The sequence below is a fragment of the Natrix helvetica genome (genome assembly GCF_964273705.1).
Source record: "Natrix helvetica genome assembly, chromosome: Z".
NCBI classification, from domain to species: Eukaryota; Metazoa; Chordata; class Lepidosauria; order Squamata; family Natricidae; genus Natrix; species Natrix helvetica.
This window is the reverse complement of record NC_138554.1, coordinates 31,352,097-31,365,312: the sequence shown is the minus strand read 5'-3', so window position 1 is coordinate 31,365,312 and position 13,216 is coordinate 31,352,097. Positions and strand designations below refer to the sequence as shown.

Sequence of the window (13,216 nt, the reverse complement as noted above, 5' to 3'; positions counted from 1 at the left end):
GATCTCCCACTAGCATCTAAAATTATTGAGTTTTAGCATTATTTATCACATTCCATACCAAAATGCAAGTTATAATGTGTTACCGTAATTCTCTCTTTTCCTCTCTTTCTGTCTCTATCTGCCCCTCCCTCTCTGTTTTGCTTTCTGCTTTCACTAAGTCTAAAATTACAGTGTCCCAAATTGTATTTTATTTGATCTCCCACTTCTGCTATTTACTGGTGTAACATTTGTTTTTATTATAAATAAAACATGGAAACATGGATTCACCCAGTGGTGAGATTCAAATAATTTAACAACCAGTTCTCTGACCTAATGTCTGGCTGGATAGGCATGGCTGGGTGGGCATGTGACTGGGTGGGCATGGCTAAATTGACGTCACTCACTTCAAGGGACACTTCACCTCCCCTGGCCTCTCATGACTGTGGGGATGCTGCAATGGTCATAAGTGTGAATAAAGGTAGATAGATAAAGGGAGAGAGAAAGAGAGAGAGAGAGAGAAATAGAGATAGAGAAATGGAGGGACAGAGAAATCCAGTAGGTAGGTAGGGGAGAGAGAGATAGAGAGAGAAGGAAATACACTAGATAGGTAGGGAGAGAAAGAGTAGGTAGGTTGGTAGGTAGAGCGATAGATTCAGTGAGAGAGAGAAATACAGTAGATAAGTAGGTAGAGAGAGAGAGAATAAGTAGGTAGGTAGATGTTTCCAGGTGTATTTATTAATCTGCTGGAGAAGGAAATCACTGACAATCTGCAGCAGTAAAGACTTTCTTTCTGCTGGCATAGCACTTGATCAATGTAGCTCTCAACAATTGGTTGAAGAGCTTTCCAAAAGGGGGAAAAATTGCATTCTGCAAACCTCCCAAAAAATGCCCCGTTATTCATGAAAAGGGGCCCGGTTTTTTAAAAAAAGTCATAAAGAGCCTTGGTGGGGCTTGCAAAGTGCTCCTGGGAGGTGGGGGGCAAAAACGTGCAAAAAATGGCCCATTTTTCATGAAAACACCCCTGTTTCTTTGTCAAATAAATTGCATGCATAGCCTTATGGAGGCTTAAAGAGTGCTGCTGGAGGCTACAGGGGAGCAAAAAATGGCCCACTTTTTGCTCATTTCTGCCCTCCCCAGCCCCCAGGAACTGTCTGAAAGCCTCCATAAGGGTATGCAAGGCCATTTTGGTGAAGGCTTTGGGAGGCACAAAATGCTGTATTCAGTGTATAAGACGCACCCAGATTTTCAGCCTCTTTTTTGAGGAAAAAAGGTGTGTCTTATACTCCAAAAATACAGTATTTTGTTGTATAACTACGAGCATTCCACTTGGTTTCTCTAGGTTTCCTGATATTTCTTTTTGGCCTTTTCTCCTTGTAATTGGCAGAATTATTATCCACTTCTAGATACGTGGACATACCTAGCCAAGGTCAATATCTGGTTCCTGCTGGAATGCTGCCATTCTGAAAAGGAGGGATGATTCTTGCGTGTATGCTACTTGGAGATGAATGCTTTGAATGCTTTCACTTTTGCTGTAACTGCATGGGAATTAGGAAGAGAGATTGTTCCATCATGATGGATTCCCACCAGCCAGTTCCATCCTGCTACCCAAGGCACCCTGAGGATGATCTGTTATCAACTTCCTACTCAGAGTTCTCATGCTACCGTATTGGCTATTGGTAGCACCATATAGGCTATTGGTGAGTATGGAACACTGGGTGAGTTTGACTAGGGGAAATTAGCTTAACATTTTGCACAAGAATCTCCAGACTCCACCTGATTTCTCTGCTATCACTTCTCTCAGTAAAAGTACCTTTTGAACTATGATTTGTTTCAAGAGCCATGCTTTCCTAAGAAGATAGCTGAGAGAAGATAGCTGAAGATCTTCCCGTACATGTGGCATGCAGGATAGAGGGTGAGATTTTTAAAAACTGGAGATCAAAGAGAATCACAAATGATGAAATACTTGCCAGGGAAGTCTTGTCACTTGATTTTTCAACTCTCATAATTTACTCTGCAGCCCTCATTCTGTTAATAATCTGAGATATTATTATTCTATGTGATATGCTAACTGATCCTGGAGGAAGATGTTGTGTTCTTAATGGTCAATTAAATTAATGAGCACACAGAAGTGAGTTTTACTCACATTTGCTAACTATGTTAACACGAACATATAAGTCAGTTTCATTTTGAAGTTCAAATCTCTTGAGGGAAATAAAATTAATAAACATTCAGAATAGAAATATCTATGACTGCATATATATGTTTCACTATCTGAAAATTAGTGGGACAGTATTGACCTAGTGGTAAAGACAGATTTGGAGAGATTTCTACATAGACTTTAAATAATGAATTAACAATTAGTACCTTTGATACTGATAATTGTGATAATGATAATTATGAAGAAGAAAAAGCAGTTATAATTTTCAGAAATTTGGACCAAATCTTCATGCATGAACTGAACCCTAATAGCTTAATTAGCAATGGCAAAGATATCTCATAATCTATCTTCATATGGAAAAAAGAAATGCATGGTAAAATATATATTTTATTTCTCTTTAAATTTTAAACAAGTTAAGTATTATTCTTGAATATGTGCTAACATGGCTTTCAATATTGTTGAAAAAAATGCTGTCAAAGTTCAAAGATGCAATAGTTTATGTCTCATTTTCTGTCCAAACTCTACTACAATTGTTTGTATTTGATAGGATACTATCTTTTCCAACTGAGTTTTTTTTCTGATTGTTGGATAACAGGATTTATTAATTTATTCTGCTGATATTTGATGTCTTTTGATTAAATGTATTTAACACTGATATAATTGTGTGTTTATCAGCAAGTGAATATCAAAATAGCAGTTTTGTTGTAACTTAAGTTCTATCATTTTCTATTTAATACTATGTTATTAAACACATGTTTAACAAACTTATGTTTATGTAGTAGTTTAAAAGCTTTTAGCCTAATTTGGTAGGGAAAATAAAATAAAAACAGTGCCATCATTTTCATAAACAAATACATACTCAGAGATTATGCAAGGAGGAAATGTGTGTTCTCAAGATTTCCAAGTAAGAGATATAGCAAATTATTTCCATATTTATTGGGTAGATTTACATTCCCTTTCTTCTAGAAACACATGGGAATTCTCCAATTTTCAAACACTACCACAAACCAACAAGAGTTCAGACAAATTATGATGGATCCAGTTCTTCTGAGTTATCTTTCATTGATGAAAATGGACCTAAACCAACTTTCTTCTACCCTTAGCCAATGGTTTTGTTTACTACATGATAACACAACTTAAAAGAGGAAAGAAGGAAAATGATTGGTGGTTGGTCCTTTAGTAGAGATGAATAAAAATTGGAAACAGTGTATTCTGATATGACCATCCTACATCTCTTTTTTTCCATATTGTGATCCTCTGTTCATTCCATCCATGTTTTATTTTTCTAGATGTTTTCTATTCTCACCATATATCAAAATGCCACCTCCAAAATTTAATCTAACTGATCTCTCTCCTTTATTTTCTTGCAGTTATGCCAGCTTTGTCATAAATAAAACATGGAGAATCAAACCACAGTGCCTTATTTTCTGCTTCTGGAATTCTCAAAAAATTGGCATCTGCAGCTTTTGCATTTCTTCTTTTTCTTTGTGTTATATCTGACAACTGTAACAACAAATCTTCTGATCATCTCTGCAGTCATTATCGACCATCGACTGCACAGCCCCATGTACTTCTTTCTCATGAATTTGGCTCTACAGGATCTGGGCATTGTTTCAATCATTGTCCCCAAATCCATGATCAATTCTCTCATGAACACTCATAATCTCTTATTTTGGTTGTGCTGCTCAGATATTTCTCTTTCTCTCTTGCTCGGATTTTTCACTTCTGACAGTCATGGCATATGATCAGTATGTTGCCATTTGCCATCCATTGCATTATGAGATAGTGATGAGTTGGAAATACTGTACTGAAATAATAATTATAGTGTGGGTTACAGGTATTCTCTATGGAATGTTGCATACCATTGGCACTTTTTCCATCCCTTTTTGTTCTAATGTGGTCAACCAATTCTTCTGTGAAATTCCACAGTTGCTAAAACTATCTTGCTCTGGCATAAATTTACTTGAGGTTGGAATTCTTGTGGCCAGTATCATTGCTGTACTAGGCTGTTTTACTTTTATAGTTGTATCTTATGCAGTGATCTTCAAGGCAGTGTTAAGAATCCCTTCTGAAAAAGGAGGGCAAAAAACCTTATCCACTTGTATTCCCCATCTTATGGTAGTGTTTACGTTAGCATTATGTGGATGCATTGCCCATCTGAGACCTTCCTCTAACACTGCATCTTACTTAGATATTGGATTAACTGTTCTGTATGCCCTCCTTCCACCAATGTTCAATCCAATCATCTATAGCATAAGAAATAAGAATATTAAATGTGTCCTTTCTCAACTGTGGAAGTTTTGATAAATTATTTTAATGTTTTTATATATATATATATATATATATATATATATATATATATATATATATATATATATATATATATATATATATATATATATATATATATATATATATATATATATATATATATATATATATATATATATATATACCCCTCCTACCAAGACTTACAGAAATACAGCAGCTCTGATCACATTTTAAGCCCACGCTTGAAGATGGCAGGTGAGATCCTGCCGAAACGTTGCAAAGACAATCTCAACCTTACACGGGAAAAGACCCGAATAGAACAAAACAGCATACCTGCACCCGTGAAAATCTACGAAAACAAATATATATATATATATATATATATATATATATATATATATATATATATATATATATATATATATATATATATATATATATATATATATATATATATATATATATATATATATATTCATTCTTACCTTCTCTTAATAAAGTAATAAAGGTAGGAATGGATAGTTGGAATAGAGGCAAATCCAAATTGTCAAACAGGAGAACCATAGAACTCAAGATTTATTTGCAAAAATCCTGCATCCCTAATTTTTGTCAATTTAGTTTACCAATGCTAAATATGGATATTTGGTAGCTCTGGAATTTCACAGGCTTGGGAAACTTACTGGGGAAAATGACATTGTGGTTTTGATAATGACGCCTTGCGAGGAATTCTACTGATACTACAATTATGTAGTAACATAGAATTTTATCCTGAATTTTATCTTGAATTTTATCCTGAATTTGAGTAGATGTCATCCTTTTGAGGTAGGCCAGCCAAGAAACTCATCAAGTGTAACTGGAATTGTTATTATTATTAAGAATATTAATAGCCACACTGTGTTTAAGTATGGCTTGTAAAATAAGAAGAAGATAAAATACTAGCAAGGAGGTATTTTATTCTGAGGTTGCCTAGAGCCAATAAGAACTCTGGAACTAAACCTTCCTGAGGTCATCAAGAGTTCCAGGAAACCAAATCCATCAATCCAATGAAAAAAGACTTGCAGTGCCATCAAAGCCTATCTTTTCACCCTTTCATGTATAAATGGGAGATTTTAATGTTTATAGAATTTCATAGAATAACAGAGTTAGAAGGGACCTAGGGGAGCTAAATTTGACTTTGCCTATACCTGTACAATGGGCTTTTCTTGCCTAAGTGTAGAACCTTATCTTTAATGGATTTCATTTTGTTAGGTAGGGCCTAATGTTCAAGTCTGCTTAGCTATCGGTAATAATAACTAGACCCAAACATGAAGATGTCAATTAGCTGTTTTATTTGTCAAGTCTATACAAAGGAATCTTCTCAAAATGACAGTTGGCACCTGGCTGAGTGTAGATAAGTGTAGTCCTCGACTTATGACTGGTTGCAAGTCCTCAACAAAGGACTGTCTGGCAACCAAAGGCTCAAGATGTGTCTGGGTGGAAGTGGGCTTTTTGCTGAGTTACCATTGGCTGCTCTTCTTGACAGCTCCGTATAAATATCTATCAAGCAGATCAAGGTACTGAACTGTTCTGTAATTGCTTTGAGCTTGTTCTATTGAAAATAAAAGCTGTTCCGTTTACCTCAGCAAGTCTGATGCCTCGTCCTTGGGTTCAGGCTTCAACAATAAGGTCCAACAGCATTCAAAGGGGGTGAGGATGTCAGACTTTGCCCTCCTATACCACATAGGGATTCCAGACTAATTCCCCATTTGACTACTGCCCCTGACTCAGCCAGTCTCTTGCCTACATTAGCAAAGTTTATGTACCTTGTGTTTTCCAATACATCCTCAAACCTTCCAATGGTATGCTCAGTTTTCTTCATTTTCTAGCTATTTTTCCATTCATTCCAGTAAAAGCTGCAAAATTGTGGGATACAGAGAGCCAACCACCCTAGAATCTGCCTCTGGGTATCTTCTTATGCTTGTATCTTGTGACTGTGCGTAAGGCATCCCGGTCCAATAGGGGGCGCAATTGGCACACCAGGCGAACCTGGTGGAACGCCCCCCTTGCCACGGCTGTCACATGATCATCCATGGACAGCCGGGTATCCAGGAGGACGCCCAAATTGCGCGCCCCCTCCACGGGGGCTAGTTGTACGCCCCCAATGGCCAGAGATGGAAGTAACTGGTTGAACCGGGGGGCCGGAACCCACAGCCACTCCGTCTTGGAGGGGTTGAGCTTGAGTCGGTTGTCATCCATCCAGACCCGTACGGCTTCCAAGCACCGGGACATCACTTCACTTCGACGGCCTCGTTGGGGTGGTTCGGGGTGGAAATGTACAGCTGAGTATCATCAGCGTACAGATGATATCCCACCCCAAAAGCACGAATGATCTCACCCAACAGCTTCATATATGTGTTGAACAGGAGCGGCGAGAGGACCGACCCCTGTGGCACCCCACAGATGAGGGGGCTTAGGGTCGACCTCTGCTCCCCTGCCAACACACGTTGCGTCCGGCCGGAAAGGTAGGAGCCGAACCATCGCAAAACGGTGCCCTGGACCCCCAGCCCCTCCAGTCGGTGCAACAGGATACCATGGTCGATGGTATCAAAAGCCGCCGAGAGGTCTAATAGGACCAGGATAGAGGAACAACCCCTATCTCTGGCCCTCCAGAGATCATCCACCAACGCGACCAAGGCCGTCTCCGTGCTGTGTCCGGGGCGGAAGCCGGACTGGCACGGGTCTAGATAATCATTTTCCTCCAGATGTCGTGGAAACTGATAAGCTACCACACTCTCTACAACCTTCGCCAAAAAGGGAAGGTTGGAGACAGGACTGAAATATTACTGAAATATGAAAAAAGCTGAAAATCTTTCTTGGCCATATAGTTTGTAATGGTTTCCTCTGGAGAAGTGGCAGAGAACACAGGGGAAAAATTCTCCTGATTGAAGGGAACAATGTATTGCTGAAAACAAAAATTAACAACAAAACTGTATGCATATACTGATTTTCTAAAACATATGACTTGATCGCTGTCTTTCTAAATTTTATTTAGAAAATTTGTATTTCTTCTGTCAGTGTTCTTATTGTTTCTATAGATTTACTGCATTACTTAGTCTATTATAAGTATTTTATAGGCCTCTCTGAGATTACTTCATATCTCATTTTATAAGCCATGTTTTATGTCTGCATTTAAAATGTACTCAAGCAACCAAATGCACCTGAGAACGTAATGGAATATAACAATAAACTATCATCTTGTTTGTTGATTGCTCCCAACACCAATTCCACTGGTTTCTATGATGTTATTGCAATTCATTAGGTTTTTATGGGTTTATTTGAACTTTTCTATTCCTCTTCCCTTTTTATTTTTTCCAGAATTCTGTGTTAATGATCAGGGCTTAGATGGGCTTAACTAACAGGCAGAATACAGGGTGGGGTTTCTTAAAAGCTAGAGGTGAAAGAGACTTCCAAGTAATGAAACAAAGTTCGGGGACATCTTCTCACTTAATAACGGTAATGTTTCACCTCTCACAATTTGGAGTGCTGGAATCACTGGAGCCTTAACTCTGTTAATATTATTCTGAGATATTGTTATTTTATGGGATAACTGCTACTGAAGCTTTTGGAGATAGCAATAAAGTTATTAATGGCCAACTATGTTAAGAAGCACAAAGAAGTCAGTTTAATTTCACTTTTCGCATCCTGGTTCCTAAAAGGGAGGCTGTTTACATTATTCTAGAAAACTATGTTGGAAGTAAAATTTCATCTGGTTCAATTCCAAGATAGAGAAAGACGTTGAAATCAAAATGGAATCTAGAGGTTGATTGGAAAGGAGGTCCATTTATTGGTGAACAGAACCATCAGGATTTATGGTTCTGGGCAGCTTACAAAATGGAGCTTAGAGTGGATGGCTTCTGGATTCCTATGGAGTCATGTAGGGGTCTGCTCTATAGGGAAATGAAGGGAAATGCAAATCCTAAGTGTTTGTCTGAGGTAGTTTTGTCAACCTTTTGCTTGTTGCGTACCTGAGTTTCTGTCTTGACCCACTCCTTCTTAATGGATCACCAAATCAGCATTTCTTAAGCTGGGCACCTCAGTTCCTGTTTGGGGCAGTGAAACTGGGGCTGGTTTCTGCCTATTTAAGATTTTTTTTTCATTTCTCTTTTAGGGAAAATATTTTATCCTGCCTTTTAAAATATTTTCTGTTAGATACCAGAAATATTGGTAATGGTTTACACCAAGGTCCTCTCTTCCGGCGGGAACAGAGATTCAATATGATTGGTCAAAGGGTCTGACAGCTCCCTATTAAAGGGCTGCTTTCAATAATAATAATAATAATAATAATAATAATAATAATAATAATAATAATAATAATAATAATATTTAATGCTTCTAGACCGCCCCCTCTCCCAAATGGGACTCGGGGCGGTGTACAGTTCATACAAAATACAAAATACAAAATATACCAAGATACAATAAAATTAAATATGTACAGTTGACAATTGACATGGAGGAGGTTAAAATGCTGTTAAAAGAACTGTACAAAGCAGATATAAAATAAATTCAAAACCCCTAAAAACAAATACAGTAAATTAAAAAACCCTAAAATAACCAGATATACATTTGCCAGGAGGGACAGTTGAATTATGCCAGGCCTGCTAATCGGAACAGGTGGGTCTTCAGTTTTTGCCGGAAGGAGCGGAGGTCAGAAGTGGTTCTAATGTCAGGGGGGAGGTCATTCCAGAGGGTTGGGCCCATCACAGAGAAGGCCCTACTCCTCGGTGTTGCCCGCTGGCATTGCCTAGTGGACGGCACTAGGAGAAGTCCCTCCCTGTGTGAACGTATTGGCCGCAGGGATGTATGTGGGAGGATGCGATCCCGCAAGTAACTAGGTCCCGTGCCATGGAGCGCTTTAAAGATGGTAATCAGCACCTTGAAACGCACCCGGAAAACCACAGGCAGCCAGTGCAGCTCGCGCAGGAGAGGTGTTACGTGGGAGTACCTCGTACTCCCCATCACAGCCCGCGCGGCTGTGTTCTGAACTAACTGCAGTCTCCGGGCGCATCCCAAGGGCAGCCCCATGTAGAGAGCGTTGCAGTAATCCAGGCGGGACGTCACCAGTGCATGAGTGACCATGCGTAGGGCATCCCGGTCCAGTGGGGGGTGCAATTGGCGCACCAGGTGAACCTGGTGGAACGCCCCCCTTGCCACGGCTGCCACATGGTCATCCATTGACAGCCGGGCATCAAGGAGGACGCCCAAATTGCGCGCCCGTTCCACAGGGGGCAATTGTTCGCCCCCTATGGCCAGCGATGGAATCAGCTGGCTGAACCGAGGTGCCGGTAGACACAGCCACTCAGTCTTGGAGGGGTTGAGTTTAAGTCTGTTGTCCCCCATCCAGACCCCGACGGCCTCCAAACACCGGGACATCACTTCGACAGCCTCATTGGGGTGGTTTGGAGTTGAAATATACAGCTGAGTGTCATCAGCGTAGAGGTGATACTCAACCCCAAAACCACGGATGATCTCACCCAGTGGCTTCACATATGTGTTGAACAGGAGAGGCGAGAGGACCGACCCCTGTGGCACTCCACAAGTGAGTGGCCTCGGGGTCGACCTCTGTCCCCCTGTCAACACACATTGCCTCCGGTTGGAGAGGTAGGAGCCGAACCACCGCAAAACGGTACCTCCAACTCCTATCCCCTCCAACCGGCGCAATAGGATACCATGGTCGATGGTATCAAAAGCCGCCGAGAGGTCTAATAGGACCAGGATAGAGGAACAACCTCTATCTCTGGCCCTCCAGAGATCATCAACCAACGCGACCAAGGCTGTCTCTGTGCTGTGCCCGGGTCGGAAGCCGGACTGGCGTGAGTCTAGATACTCGGATTCGTCAAGGTGTCGTGGAAACTGCTGCGCCACCACATTCTCTACAACCTTCGCTAGAAACGGAAGGTTGGAGACTGGACGATAATTAGCTAGCTCCATTGGGTCGAGTGAAGGCCTCTTAAGTAAGGGCCTCACCACCGCCTCTTTCAAGGTGGTTGGTAAGGATCCCTCACCCAATGAGGCATTCACCAGGCCCAGAAGCCAGCCTCGGGTCACCTCCCAAGATGCCAGTACCAACCAGGAGGGACACGGGTCCATTAAACATGTGGTGGGTCGCAGCCATCCACGCAACCTATCTAAATCCTCGGGGGCAACAGAATCAAACTCCTCCCAGGATGGTCTCACAAGACTCGCTGTTGGCGGCCCGTCTGGTCCACTGAGTGGGGCCCATCCGCTCCGGATCTGAGCGACTTTGTCCTGCAGATATTCCCCAAATTCCTCTGCTCTGCCCTGTAAGGGTGCCCCCTGTGTCCTCTGTGACAAGAGGGAGCGGGTCACCCTAAACAGGGCGGCAGGGTGGTTATCCGCGGACGCAATAAGGGTGGCGCAATATCTACGTTTGGCCGCCCTTAGTGCCACAAGGTAGGTCCGCAAGTAGGATCTTACCTGTGTTTGATCAGATTCGGAGCGTGAGGACCTCCACCTGCTCTCTAGACGTCTCCTGTGGCGCTTCATCACCCTCAGCTCCTCGGTATACCAAGGAGCCCGGGTGGATCGCTGCCGCAGGAGAGGTCGCAAAGGCGCAACCCGGTCCAAGGCCCCAGCCGCCGCCCTATTCCAGGCGGCCGCTAGGTCCTCCGACCGAGCGCGGGTCAGAGCTACAGGTAATGGCCCAAGCTCCGTCTGGAACCTATCCGGCTCCATCAGGTGCTTGGGGCGGTACCAGCGTGGAACGTCTGGTCCCGCCTCCTCGCGGTGGGGGGTAGCGCCAGGGAAGTCAAGCCGGAGACATGAGTGATCTGACCATGACAGGGGTGTAACAGTAAAATCCCCTCTACCCAGATCACTCGTCCACTGCTCAGATACAAAAACAAGGTCCAATGTGTGGCCTCCTTCGTGTGTGGGGCCCTGAATTAACTGGGTCAGGCCCATGGCTGTCATGGAAGCCATGAACTCCCGAGCTACCTCAGACGCTGCTCCCGTCGACGGCAGGTTGAAATCCCCCATAACCACAAGCCTGGGGATCTCAACCGCCGTCTCCGAGATCAGCTCGAGGAGCTCGGGCAGGGCTGCTGATGTATAGCGAGGAGCCAAGTATACAATCAGCAAACCCAACTGCCTCCCTGGGCCCCATTTCACACCAAGGGACTCACACCCGGATATCTGAGGAACAGTGAACTCCCTCGGCTCTAGACCTTCCCGTATAACTACCGCCACCCCACCACCCTTACCCAGGGCCCGAGGCTGATGGAATGCACGGAAACCTGGTGGGCACATTTCCACGAGGGGTAAACCACCCTCGTGGCCCAACCAGGTTTCCGTTATCCCTGCAAGGTCTAGCTCCCCCTCAGAGATCAACTCATTAATGAGGGGGGCCTTGTTGGTTACGGACCTTGCATTGCAAAGCATCAGCCGTAGGCCCGGGTTCTGTAGTTCCTGGCCACCTAGGTTGCGGGGGTTGGTACAAACGACCGGGCATAGCCAACAACCACGGTCTCCCAACCGACCTTGTGATCTTCTCTTGTCCTCGCATCCCCCCCTCCCCGCGACCGTTGTAATCAAACAACCCTCTATTGGAATCACATGTTCCCTCTCCTCCCCCACTCCGCTCACTTCCTTCCCGGACTCACCTGTCCGTCCAGCACTGGCACTGGTGCCTCTCCCGGCCTGGTTATCACACACACCCTCCCTGGAACCCCTTAATAACAATAAAAAACTTCTGGATAAAAAGCCCCTCAGCCTCCATTTCTTCCACCTCTCGGGGTTCACAAACCCATCATCAAGGCAGGCCCTTGAGAGAGCCAAGGGCCATACCTGCGAGAGAGGGGCCTCCCGCAGGTGGAGCAGGTCCAACCTCGAATAAATAGTTCGTTAAAAGTCCAATGGTATCAGGATGCTAATAAAGGTTGATAGAAAGTTGATAAAAGTTGATAAAAGTTCATAAAAGTTGATGGCTAATGAGTCGGGGTCTTAGAGGGAGGAAGGAGATGTTAAAATATTTAGATAGAGAAGAAGGGGGTGGGAATGATCGAATACCCCCAATTACATAAAATTGCATAAAATGACGCAGGTGACCACAAGGTGAGAGATTGTTCAAGGTGTTCAGGAAGTTCCATGGCAGGGAGACCCAAAAGTGGGAGATTATTCGCGCTGGTTCAGGGTGGTTCCTTCCTAGAGGTCCACAGAGACTTACAGTTAGAGTTTGGTGTCCCCTGCTGGCGTTGACAAGTCCTGGAGGGGGGGCATAGGGGCGTTGGGAGCAGCCAGGGTATGATGGAAAAAACAGCAGAAGTCCAGGCAATGGCGACCTTCCTTTCCCTCACCCGCCGCCATAGCCACCTCTAGTTGGTCTCTCCCGGCTAACTCACCAACTCCTAGCCATATCTTGTTCTCCTTATTCTCCCCCCCGGTCTTAGGTTAGTTGCCAGCAGCAATGCAAATCTCTTGCAAATCTCTTGCGCCTCAAGCCTCACACCCATCTGTCCTTTTTTGGTTGTTGTTATTTTGTTGTTGTTCTCTCCAGCGCTGTTCATGCCAGTATCTTTCACCTTGAACCATTTGCCCTGGGGCAGCCCGCAGTCCATCACGCTGCGTTCCGCTCCGTGCTGCTGTTCCGCTCCGTGTTACTGTTCTCGCTGTAGCCACCATTGCAGCACCGCCTTCTCCTCGCTCCAAACAGCCTTCCTTCTATTTCTATTTCAGCGCTCTCCGCGCTCTCCACCAGACTCCGGACTCCTCCGACCACCCTGGCAGCCCAAAATGGGCTCAAAACAAGCCAGG

General features: G+C 43.5%; 1 pseudogene across 1 annotated transcript; it reads left to right on the top strand.

Moving 5' to 3' along the window:
- Positions 1-3,534: 3,534 nt before the first annotated feature.
- LOC309401389 (olfactory receptor 14A16-like) lies at positions 3,535-4,441 on the top strand (annotated as a pseudogene). The gene has a single exon. The product of its transcript is annotated as an olfactory receptor 14A16-like (transcript).
- The last annotated feature ends 8,775 nt before the right edge of the window (positions 4,442-13,216 follow it).